The sequence below is a fragment of the Centroberyx affinis genome, unplaced genomic scaffold (assembly GCF_046629955.1).
Source record: "Centroberyx affinis isolate AG114_WGS23_722 - 3 ecotype Tasmania unplaced genomic scaffold, CSIRO-AGI_Caff_v1 ptg003298l_1, whole genome shotgun sequence".
NCBI classification, from domain to species: Eukaryota; Metazoa; Chordata; class Actinopteri; order Beryciformes; family Berycidae; genus Centroberyx; species Centroberyx affinis.
The window spans coordinates 1,138-13,595 of record NW_027281308.1 but is presented as its reverse complement, the minus strand read 5'-3'; the positions used below and the strand labels follow the sequence as shown (position 1 = coordinate 13,595).

Below are 12,458 nucleotides of genomic sequence, written 5' to 3'. Positions count from 1 at the left end.
AGGCTTTTTTTTTTTACAATAAAGGCTTTTTAAATATTTCCTTTCTTCCTTATATTTTTATATTTGGAGTGCCTGCCTGGATTGTCCTTTTGTTTGTAGCACTCTTTTTTCCCTGTTTTCCAAGAGCACCCGACACATTTTTGATCCTAGTTTGACAATACAGAGCAACCAGTCATTTCCTTTTTTTCTAAGTTTTGTTTCTTATCTATCCATAAAGCTAATTGAAGTCTAACTGGGGGGGGGGGGGTATGAAAGCTAAGACCAGAGTTGTTAAATGACACCATTACAAACAAGCACTAATAAGCATTGGGACTGTAATCGTCTGAGGTAATGGAGAACTGGGCTATATTCTAATACTGTAATAATGACTTTTCATAGTAGTAGCGATAACATAGCTGAACGGATAGCTGGGAGAAACACTGGTGTCGAGGCAGCTGGGAAACCTGCGAGCTACAGGGATCCAAGTCAGCTGGCAGGAGGACGCGCCCGTGTACTGCGATCCCTCGGCGCCTGTAAACGCATCTCTGCTTCCCCCCCCCCCCCCGTATAATTAAATTAAGAGCGGCTGCCGTATACAGCGATCCCCGCGTGTCCTGTAAGCCTTCACGGCGGCTCACCTCGATGCCCGATGAATAAATAAATCGGATTGCCCTACGTGGACTCCGATCCGTCTATGGTTTCTCCGTTAACGTGGACACACTGATTTGATATTTATAGCGTCTCTGAGGGAGTGGGGTGAGGGGGGGGGGGCACAGATTATAACACGGATTGGCAGAATTGGATTGCATGTACATGGTGTGCACCTTAGCCAACAGGACCGATCATCCCGGTCTAGTTGAATAAGAGCCCTTTGGGTGCTGTGATCCCTCTATTTCCATAAACACATCTCTGATTTCTTTCTGTATAATTAAATGAGCCCACGTTTTGTATTGCGGCCCATGTCTGCGCTGGCAGTGTACAGAGACAGAGGGTGGGGTGGTACCTCTGTATCTGGTAGTGTAGAGGCTAGAGAAGCAGGGTTGTGATTGGGAGAGATCACAGGTTGGAATCCCAGGAAATGAATGAGCGTGAATGAGTCAACTTTTCCTGGATAAATACAGGTTAAAATAGCCATTGCATTCAAAAACTGAATTTGAAATGACAGTGGTTGTGTCTGGTATTCATTTTCACAGCATTTAAAAATTTTGTTATAGGCCTACTTTTTGTGTTTTGATGAAAATAGCCTTTAAATTGAGTCATATTTTACTCATGGCATATTGATTACATTTAGACAGTTATTTACTAACTAAAATGGCCTATGATTTTAGTAATACTAACATATTGACATTATACTCGACCAAAGTACATTCACTTCAACCTTTGAAAATGTCACTGTTAAAATATCAAAAGTAATCTACTGAACATTTTCCTGTTTTTCTTTTTTTGAACTATACACTCAACCGAAATTAAACTGTTTTTTTTTGGTGAGAATAATGTCAGAAACAATAACTACAATCAGTCAAGTACAGGTACTAAAAAATATTATCTGACCGCCTTACCTTCAAAAAAAAAAAAAAAAAAAAAAAAACTTAAGGTAAATTTTCTCAAAAAACTGAAGGGAAAAAGCGGCTCTAAGCCCAGATACTGAGGAGAGAATTCTTATTAATGGAACATTATGAGTAGTATAGTAGATATAGATGGTATAGTATGCCAAACAACTTGAAAAAACATCTGCTGAGGATTTTTTTCATTTTGTCATATTTTCATCAATACTAGAATGAAATGAAATCATTTCAAATATCCTCATGGAACAGAATATTTACTCTTAGTCATGGCCTTTACTTATTAATTCCATGACAAGATTAACACTGATTGTGTCCCTCACACACTCATTCTAAAGCCGCTGAAAATTGAAATGTCTTACACATACAGTATCTTGTAATTACACGGCATGCGATCATCGACATCGACCCTAATAAGTCACTGATATGAGCGCACAACCTGTAACATCTCAATGCACCGAATGTGCTTTCTGCCCTCATTAGATAAAGAGCAAAAAACACATGTTGGCATTGCTGACATCTTGCAGATATGGAGGGAGGGGTAGAACCAATGGCCATGCTGCGTTTGATTACCACACGCGGTTCAGCGGGGCTGGAAGCCCTGTTGCTGCTGATGTAGCGGGCTTTAATTGGCTCGGGGTTCAGTTTTACTACTGGCATTTACTACACACACACACACACACACACACACATATACACAAATACGCATAAACCACATGTCGAGCACCTCAGGCTCAGCGGAGGAAGTGATCTATAATTAACGTGAAATTCCCTGGGTGGGTGGGTGGGAGTGATGGGAGAAACTGTGTGTGTGTGTGTGTGTGTGTGAGTGTGTTTGTTAGGGGGGTGGGGGTGGGTCGGTAGGGGGATTGGCAAGAGATGGCGGGAAAACCGGAGTGAGATGGGAAAAGGAACAGGGAAAGAGGAAAGGGAACAGGGAAAGAGGAAAGGGAACAGGGAAAGAGAAAAAGAGAGACGAGAACAATGGGATAGATAAACAGAGTATGCATAGTGTGTGCGTGCATGAATGTGCGTGTTTGAGTGTGCAACTACATTTGGGCAAGTGTGTGCATGCCTGCATGTGTGTTAGTGTGTGTGTGTGTGTGACAGAGGGTGAAAAAGAGAATGAGGGGAGAGAAAAAGTGAGAAATTCCCACCATGTTCTGGATCTGATCAAAGAGTTCATTATCGATCAATAAGTCCCGTTAAGTGGCGTTAAATAGATGTTCCACTAATTGTGTTGTTGAGGGGAGATACTGAAAATAACTGCTGCATGCCAGCTTTCCCAGTCAAGCATTAGGCAGCTTAGAAATAATGATGCTAGCTGATGTATCCTGGTGGCTCTATCAGTCAATATCAGGGATACAAAAACACTTGTGGCTTTTACTACTCTAACTCCATCTAACTTCATTTAACTTCTTCCAACTCCATCTAACTCCATCTAACATCTTCTAACTCCATCTAACTCCATCTAAATTCATCTAACTTCTTCTAACTCCATCTAACTCCATCTAAATTCATCTAACTTCTTCTAACTCCATCTAACTCCATCTAACTTCATTTAACTTCTTCCAACTCCATCTAACTCCATCTAAATTCATCTAACTTCTTCTAACTCCATCTAACTCCATCTAACTTCATCTAACTCCATCTAACTTCATCTAACTCCATCTAACTCCATCTAACTCCATCTAACTCCATCCAACTCCATCTAACTCCATCTAACTTCTTCTAACTCCATTGGAGTTAGATGGAGTTAGAAGAAGTTAGATGGAGTTAGATGGAGTTAAGGCTAATTAGCTTATCTTAACAGCTAACTCAGTTAATGGTGAAGTTTAGGCAACTAAAACAACTTTGCTTAAAAGATAAGGCTGGTGTTTTTTAATGCATTGCTTACCGTCAACAAATCCTATGAAAATAACAAAATCAACAATGCGTTCGCTCTACTCCCGTTACTTTCTGACTTCCCACGTACCGTTTTTAGCCTTCAACCTAGAAGTCCTTTGCTTCAATTGTAAGCTAAAAACCTTTAAATTCAGCTCACAAAGACATAGTTTACATTTTAAAAATCGCTAACTGTTACCATGAAAAGTCAGGCTGTTGTAGTTATTACCAAATCAAATTCAAATGGGAACAAATTCTTCATTACGCCAGGGACTATTTTCGGTGCTACGCAACTACTTTCCTGAGATCGCAAAAAGTTCTTTGAGGAAAAAGTCGGCTGGCCTGGTGCATCGTCATGATGAAATATGCTGCCAGAGCAACGGCATGGATCTTTGACATGTTTTTCATTGCTGATTGTGTTATTTTCATAGTTGATGGTAAGAAATGCATTAAAAAACACGGTCATGGTTAAAGGTCCAATAGCTGTATACAGCCTTGCTAGCAAGTTAGCTAGCTTATGTCTATGGCAGAAAAAAAATTACTCTTGTAAAAAAATCCTAAATTGTTTAAAAATTGCTGATGCCACAGGAACCCCCTCTAAGTGAATTTCCCCAAGGGGATTAATAAAGTGCTATCATATCTTATCTTATCTTATCTTAAGACTAAAAATGAATTGTGACATAGTTTATGAGGATTTCCCTACACCAGTGGTTTTATACCATGTGTCACTGAGGCTCAAGAGTATGTAGGTTTTCATTTCAACCAAACATTACAGCATCTGATTTCATTTGACGAACTAGTTCCTCTTCTCTGGTTGAAGCTGTGTAGCAACAGGGAAATGAGCTGCTGTAGTGTTTCCTTAAGTTTCATATTTGTAATGCGAAAGTGACACTGAAGGAAACACTACAGCAGTCCTGTTGTATTCTCTTCCCCATTTAATATTTCATAACATAATGTTTGGGGGTGCAAACACCAGTTTTCAAGGCACCGAAAAAATGGCTAAAGCAGACAAGGCTAATGTAGTTTCTCTAAACTACAATCTGTGAGAAAAAGAAATAAATGATCTACTTGTGACAAAGTGTCTTCCGCAGTAGGGAAGTAGGGAAGTGTTTACACAACACACTCAAATATTGAGCCTTTGGATCTTTGCACTAATAACTCTTGCAACAAGCCAAGGATAAAAAGGACTGCTTTATGAACAGTATCTGCTGATTATTAGTCTCAACAAGAATGTATCGATGCTAACATTTTCTACAGTGATACCAAAAGCTGAGAAGAGTGCATGACTACCCACCTGTGTTGCAATAGCAGTGCCATTACATGATATATACTTCCTGACTCAGTCATTAGATGTCATTTGGACTCAAAGTGGTGTCCTTTCTTTTCAGCCAGAGCCACTGGCTGATCTTTTGACATTTCCACAGGCTGGCTTTAGGGCTTGACGTAATCCCTGACCACAAATCCCTAACTCCCTGAGTAAACTAGTAGTGGATGTAGCTGTAATAATCACACCTCTAACATAAGCCCAAATGAAGTACAAGGACACCTATACATTTCAAAATATACCTTTTCTACATTCCTAGATATGCACATATACTGTATGTATGCGCATCTAACTGTGCTTGTTTCTACAGTGTGTGTGTATGTGTGTGTGGTGCAGTACAACAAAGCTCTGTTGAGTTGGAGGGCAATTCTGTCTAGGACCACCTGGGAAGCAACTCCATCTTTGTGTGTGTGTGTGTGTGTGCATGTGTTTGAGAGTGTTCTGTGTATGTGTGTGTGTGTGTGTGTGTGTCTTATCTCCTGTGGATTGCCTCCCCAGGTGGCTCAAGACACATGGATTTGGCCTCCAATTCACCTCAGCCTTTTTATGCCTCATCTTAAACTGTGCACGCACACACACACACACACACACACACACACAAAGATCTCACCCAAGTGCTCGTTCTAGATACCAAACCTTAATGCAGTAATTCAACTGCTTCTTAAAAGGTGCTTCGTGTAGCATTTTTTAACATCAACATATAAAAAAATAAAATCAAAATGACTTCTGAATGACTTCTTATCTTCTGCAAAAGTATTGTTAGGAGAGAAGTGGCCTGTGTATCATTTAATAGCGTTAAATGTTTGACCTTTAAAATGCATAAAAAGCAGTTACTGCTGAGTGCCTTTGTAGGGCAGAATAGTGGTGAGAGTGAAAAGAATATACATTCTCTGATTGGGATAATTTCTAGTGAGATCATAATTAAATTATTCCTCATTTTGCTGAGGGGCCCACTAGAACCCCCACAAGGACCCCTGGGTACTATATTACTAATGTATTATCTACAGCTTGGCATTATTATGCTGTACAGCTTAATCCAAACTACTGAGAAATTACTGTGTGTGCAGTGGCGGCTGCACACACATTATTCCACTCTAAAACACAATTCTCAAATGATACTCCTATGGTTTTGCACAGTTTTTGCGAATATAAACAACCAATACCTATCAAAACTAGACACCAAAACTACAGTCTATGATATCATACCAATGTGCCGTCTGGAGCTGCTTCACTGTCAGTAAATCACAGCGAAAAACACAGTTTTCTCCTGCAATGATTGCCTGAACTTTAGCATCCAAGTGAGTTTTGTATTATGGTTTTCAATCCAAACAAGAAAATGATCCTCAGAAAGTCATCCTGGGTACCGTCGTGTCGCCTATGCATCTTCAGTTCAAAGTGCTGAATGCACCAAAGAGTGGATTCTATGAAAGGATGCAGTATAGACACCGTGTAGCCTTGCTTATGCTGTATGAATGTGACTGAAAGCACTGAAGATTTCACAGTCTGGGCTGCAACATAATCATTATACCCACAAACAGCTTATTGCAATGTTTTTGAATTGCTGGGTCACAACCCAGAGGTGAAGTCAGACTCCAAATGTCTATAGAATAGAACTCATTTTTTAGAATTTGCAGCCTGAAAAAAAGATCTTTAATAAGTGTGCAGAATTGTTTTTGAATATATGTAATGCTCATATATTTGCAAACGTGACATTATATTTTTGCATGTTTAAAACAATACAGTAAAACAGGCCAATGTGAGATAATATTAATAATAATAATAATAATAACTTTATTTGTATAGCACTTTTCTAAAAACAATGTTTACAAAGTGCTTTACATACAAAAAACCCAAAAGCAGTGATGTGAAACTACCACAATGAATGATAGAAAAAAAAAAAATAATAATAAAATATATATATATAATATAAAATAGGAATAAAAGGGAATATATGAGGTAAACAGGTACAACTAAAAACACACAAACACACAGAGATACAATTAAAAACAGATCGAACTTTACATAAAAGTGTGTGCCGAAAAAAAAAGATAAAAAATAGTAATAAAAGGTAATACAAGAGATAAATGGGTACAACTAAAAAAAACAAAAAAACAAACTGAGATACAATTAAAAACAGATGGAACTTTAAATAAAAGCGTATGCCACCGATACAATGAAGGGGATGCACTTAACATTCAAAACACTCTTTGTGTGTCTATTGCCAAAGACCCGGCTCCGAGGGGAGCACCGGATCAGGTAATGAGGCCTCCTTTGGAAGGACCAGTTCAGGAGATGAGACCCCCTTCGGAAGAACCTGCACGGGTAATGCATGACATGAATGAACACCAGGTTAAAGTGGCAGTACAGTCAGGGCCTTATGAAAAAACTAGAGCTAACCAGATGCAGGGAGAAACAGAAACTTACGGCGAGACCTGCCGTGACTCGCAGAAGGAAGTGGGTTCAGTCGGAAATGCTCTTAGGTTTCGGTTTCTCAGAAAGGGCTTTGAGGCTCTTGAGTAGTAGGAGCAGGTAGTAGATAGTAGGTAGTAGAGGTGAGGAGAGAATTTTAGGGCGTGTTTTAGAACAGATAAAAGGCAGTAGCACTAAATTGTGCGGACATTCGTTACAACTGCTTCATGGAAAATGGTCATAGAGACGCTGGGCTAAAGAGAGAAGAAAAGAGATTCAACATCATCCAGAATCAAGTTCGGCAGAGGTGGTGAGGGACCCCACCGGGTGCTAAGGAGCTTTTTATCCGAGTTTTTTACCTTTTGGGCGGGTTTGGGCTACTTTATTAGGGACTCAGCTCACCTCCCCATAGAGGTTGTCCCACTATAGATTAACATGTCTTATGACCTACAGCAGTTTAACACATCGTATGATAGCTGTGTTGCAATGGAGCCACAGCTTAACCTGGTGTGTGATGGCTTTGTGCCCATGAAGGTTGACCAGTCACAGTTTAGCCTGGTGTGTGATGGCTTTGTGCCCATGGAGGTTGACCAGTCACAGTTTAACCTGGTGTGTGATGGCTTTGTGTCCATGGAGGTTGACCAGTCACAGTTTAGCCTGGTGTGTGATGGCTTTGTGTCCATGGAGGTTGACCAGTCACAGTTTAGCCTGGTGTGTGATGGCTTTGTGTCCATGGAGGTTGACCAGTCACAGTTTAGCCTGGTGTGTGATGGCTTTGTGTCCATGGAGGTTGACCAGCCACAGCTTAACCTGGTGTGTGATGGCTTTGTGCCCATGGAGGTTGACCAGCCACAGTTTAGCCTGTTGAATCATGGCTGTGTGCGCATTAAGCGGCCAAAACCATGCGTGAATTTTGAAGGGGTCCGCTAGAGGCCGGCTCCAAAAAGAAGATGTTTTTCTTCGATTGGTTTGGTGCTGCCTTGCCCTATTATTACCTGCGCCAAGGAGGTTATGTTTTCGGTGTCGTTTGTTTGTTTGTTTGTTTGTTTGTTTGTCTGTCTGTTAGCAGGATTACGGAAAAACTACTGGCCCAATTTTCATGAGACTACGTGGAAGGGTGTACCATGGGCCAAGGAAGAACCCACTGAAATTTGGAGTGGATCCGGATCCGACTCACGAACAAGCAATAATAGCACGGACCTTGGCAGAGGTCTGCGCTCTCCGAGTGCCCTTCTTGTTTATTTATTTTTATCATTTGCCAGTGGCAGCAACTGACTGCCAATTATACTTTCATGTACATTTTTATCAATAAACAGTTAAACTAAGTTATTGTGTCATGTCTGAATTTGTAACTCCATGATGTTAGGCAGAACTGTCACCATGTTAAATATAATTGAAATATAGGCTATATATAGCTTTTATGAAAAGAAAGGGGAAATATGGAATAGTTCTACAAGGTAAAAGACTTCATTAACATTATTTAAATGTATAATTTGACCTAATGATTTAAATGTGTGATTTTAAAGTATGAAGTTAACAGTATGAGCTTTGGTTAAGTTTTTACTATGATTCTTGCAAGGTTATGACTCATGTATCCTTTGCCCTTGAATGTTATGTTTGTTATGTTTTCAATCACGTTTGCTTTTTAGATGAAGGTTGGAAACAAGTAAGAACCTGTAAGAACTAATGTATCTGAATAGTTGCCCTAGGAAAGTACCGAAAGAATGATGTAATCTGGAGAAAGGTGGTGCTAATGAATTATTCATGTATAAAAGCATCCAATAGAAATTGTTATTCTAATCAAACAATGAGATGTTAATAAGAGGGGAGGAGAGGATTTTAGGGACAGATAAAAGGCAGTAGCATTAAATTGTTCAATTCAATTCAATTCAAAAACGTTATTGTCCCACTAGGGGAAATTGGTTTGCAGCCAGGGGTTAGGGAATTACACAAGTAAAAACAGATGACAATAACAAAACACAACACAGCATTCATGATCAAACATTAGGAACAGCAAGTAGACAATACATACACAAACTCCTGTCAAAGGGGAAATACAGTGAGTATGCAAAGGCTATACAGCCACGAGTATACAAAGGCTATTCATTATTAATAAGCCTGTCAATCGCCACAGAAACAAAGGAGACCTTATGTCTCTTAGTCCTCCTAGCAGGCACCCGGAAACTATAAAGAGAAAAAAGAGAACTACCGTATAAAGGCTGCCTGTTTCCGTTCAGTCTCTGTTGTGGTAGGTGGCAGGATGTTGTCATGTCGAAGATACCAAGATCTCTGTCAACTCACTGAAATTCCAGCCGCTTATTCAGTTGACAGTTTCAAACGTGGACTTAAAGTGCTCCAAGACCTCCAAGGACTTCCCGGAAATCATCCACCAGTTTGACCTGTGGCACACATCAAAAGGTATATTTAAAGTGTTACCTAAAACAGTGATAAATGTGAGTTGTTCTAACATTCGTTATCATAGTGGTAATAATGGTAATGACAGTGGATGTCCACATTGTGCTCATCCTGCTGGACTTAGTTTTTTTTCAATATTTCAGGGTTCCAGAAGAAACTGCTAATGAAAGCAAAGAAGAGAGGACGGGGAGCACTTGTTGAGTGGTCCAGGTGAGCTTATGTGTTGTACACACACATACAACCTCAATCACCTGCATTCATCCAGAAATCATATTTTATTAGAAAGGACCCTAATGCCTTGAAACCAAAATAGAGGCACTTTGTTTTTTATACTGTCTTCCATAAATCGATATACTTCTCATTTTTACCATCAGGCCAGTTTCAAATCACATGTGGTTTTCCTCTGCGTCAAGGCAACACCGAGGTAAGTCAAACAAAAAATGATTTCTATTTACTTTACCTCTTCTTCTAACTACTCTTTTCCATGCTGAAATGTGAAAGTTGAAAAAGTTATATGTATTCTTTTTTTCAACCCACTATGCATTGTTTGCTGCTTCCAGCGTTTCATTTGAGTTATCTACTGGGTACATTACTGGGACACCTTTGCTATTTGATCGCATTGAAAATACATGTAGTTTATGTACCTGTCCCAAATTCCCTTCAAAGTTGGCATTATGTATTGTACAGATTTGTAAACTTATAATTCTACAACTTGTTATTTTTTTGTTATTTTTTTTCATATTTGTTTTCTAACGCTTGGCTGAACAAGTTATCAATGTGCCAAATACAATCTGAACTGATTCCTGTTTGATTCACGTCTTTGTATTTGCCTGGCTAAAGATATTTTTGTACACACAGGAACTGCGTCGTTGGGTTTCCATACTCCGCCATGTGCTGAATGTCCACAGCTGGACTCAAGGTGGGGAAGCCCAACAGTGCCTGCATGCCCCACTGACTAGAAGCAGACTGCAGAAAGAAGAAACGGCTTAGCGAGGACTCCCTGGCGTACGAGGACTTAAAAGCTCTCGTACTGGACAAGCGTCTCCTGGCAGACCTCAAACAGACGGGCCTGTTCAAACATACTGGTGAGCAACCTGCCGTCTAACTTCGCATATATTTTTCCTACGATGTGTTACGTGTCATCTTTCTTAAACCGCTATGTTTGTGTTATCACTCACAGGTGCCTTGGAGGTGTTTCACAGTGCTTTGTTGAAGTACATGCCAAAGAGACAGCATTTCCAGTACATGGGGATGAGGGAGTGCTTGCCATTCTTGAGCACAATGAGAACATTGTGAAGTGAGAACAGGCAAACACCACTAGTGGTAAGAAAGGTTATTATGGTTAACGAAAACTAACGAAATAACGAAAACTAGGTGTGAAAAAACATTTTCGTTAATTGAAATAAAAATAAAAACGAGGCTTTTAAAAAAAAACGATAAGTAACTGAAACTGTATTGTGTGTTTACAAAACTAACTAAAATAAACTAAAATTATAGAGAAAATGTCTTAAGTTTTCGTCTTTGCCAATATATTTCATACATAAGCCTAGTATTTTGAATTTTCAAATCTCGCCCCTGGCAAATACCCCATATTACAAACAAAGCCTAAAACTAACACTGAAACTAATAAAAACTAAACTAAAACTAAGCATTTTCAAAAAATAAAAACTAAACTAAACTAGCAAACCCGCTTAAAAAACTAATTAAAACTAAACTGAAATTGAAAACAAAAAGTCAAAACTAATGAAAAATGCAAAACTATAATAACCTTGATGGTAAGTGATACTCACGCCTGTCTCATTCCACATTGACGCACTCAGTCAAATCAGTATTTGTAGTTGGACAACTAATTCAAGGTGTAATCCTCCAAGCTCCTAATGTTATTGTCCTGTCAGTGTCGATTTCACAAATATCATGTCATTGTTATTGACAAGTAGACAACCATTACCCTTTCATTGTGCATATGAAGTAATGTGATATACAATTAGTTTTACACATTTCCATTACAGGCCAGCCCAGGTGTACTGCTGGTGGTCAAAGCAGTGGGTGCTGAAGATGGTGTTCAAACCGCACGCCCATGTCTTCAGAGAGCACCTCGTGGAGCTCGCCTTGACAGTCACGACAGCATCAATGCAGCTACCAAAAACCACCACTTCCACAAAACATTGCTCCAGTCCCAAAACCGGCAAAAGAAGACGTGATGCAGCAGTAAAGGTCCAGATTTACAAAGTAAAAGCACCTCCTCCCTGACTGAACCCATGCGTTTATTTTGGAACCGTTTGTTCACATGTTGAGACATTTCGGGAAGACATCAGCTGATTCATTCTGTCTGTAATAACCTCATCCTATTGTGGAAAATGTTTTTGATTTTTTTTTTTTGTATAATAGTAAATATAAATATTAATCATTTAATTTATGTAAATATTAAATCCAAATATAACCCATGTACATGCTTTTTTTATTGTAATAAACTTTTTAAAATTTTAAAATCGACCCAGAAAAGTTATTTCTTTACATACTCACAGAAGATGCAACTGAATTTGACTCTGTCAGGCCATCTTGTGTTGTGATCGATGTAAACCGTACTATGCCCACAAATATATCAATAAAGTATTACTATTTTAGAATGTAATTACACAACAGACTGAACAATGTTGGGGAAGCAGCAACTTTATTGAAAAATCAAAAAAATAAACATACGAAATTTCAACTGTCTAACATTTATAATCAGGAAGACTTATGAGACAAACTATTTACATGCTACATTTTATATTATATTTCACAGGCTTAGCTTGGGTATCTTGCTGTTGTTGTCAATGCAAAGAAAGTGTTTAGTGTCCATCCGCCACTGGGTTTTCTTTAGGATTGTCTGCTGAAATGTTGGT

General features: G+C 39.1%; 1 long non-coding RNA gene across 1 annotated transcript; it reads left to right on the top strand.

Moving 5' to 3' along the window:
- Window positions 1-9,525: 9,525 nt before the first annotated feature.
- LOC139660425 (uncharacterized) lies at window positions 9,526-12,019 on the top strand. Its single transcript, XR_011696554.1, has 6 exons — window positions 9,526-9,576; window positions 9,717-9,783; window positions 9,948-9,997; window positions 10,432-10,658; window positions 10,754-10,896; window positions 11,583-12,019. It is a non-coding gene; the product is annotated as an uncharacterized lncRNA (long non-coding RNA).
- Window positions 12,020-12,458: the final 439 nt, after the last annotated feature.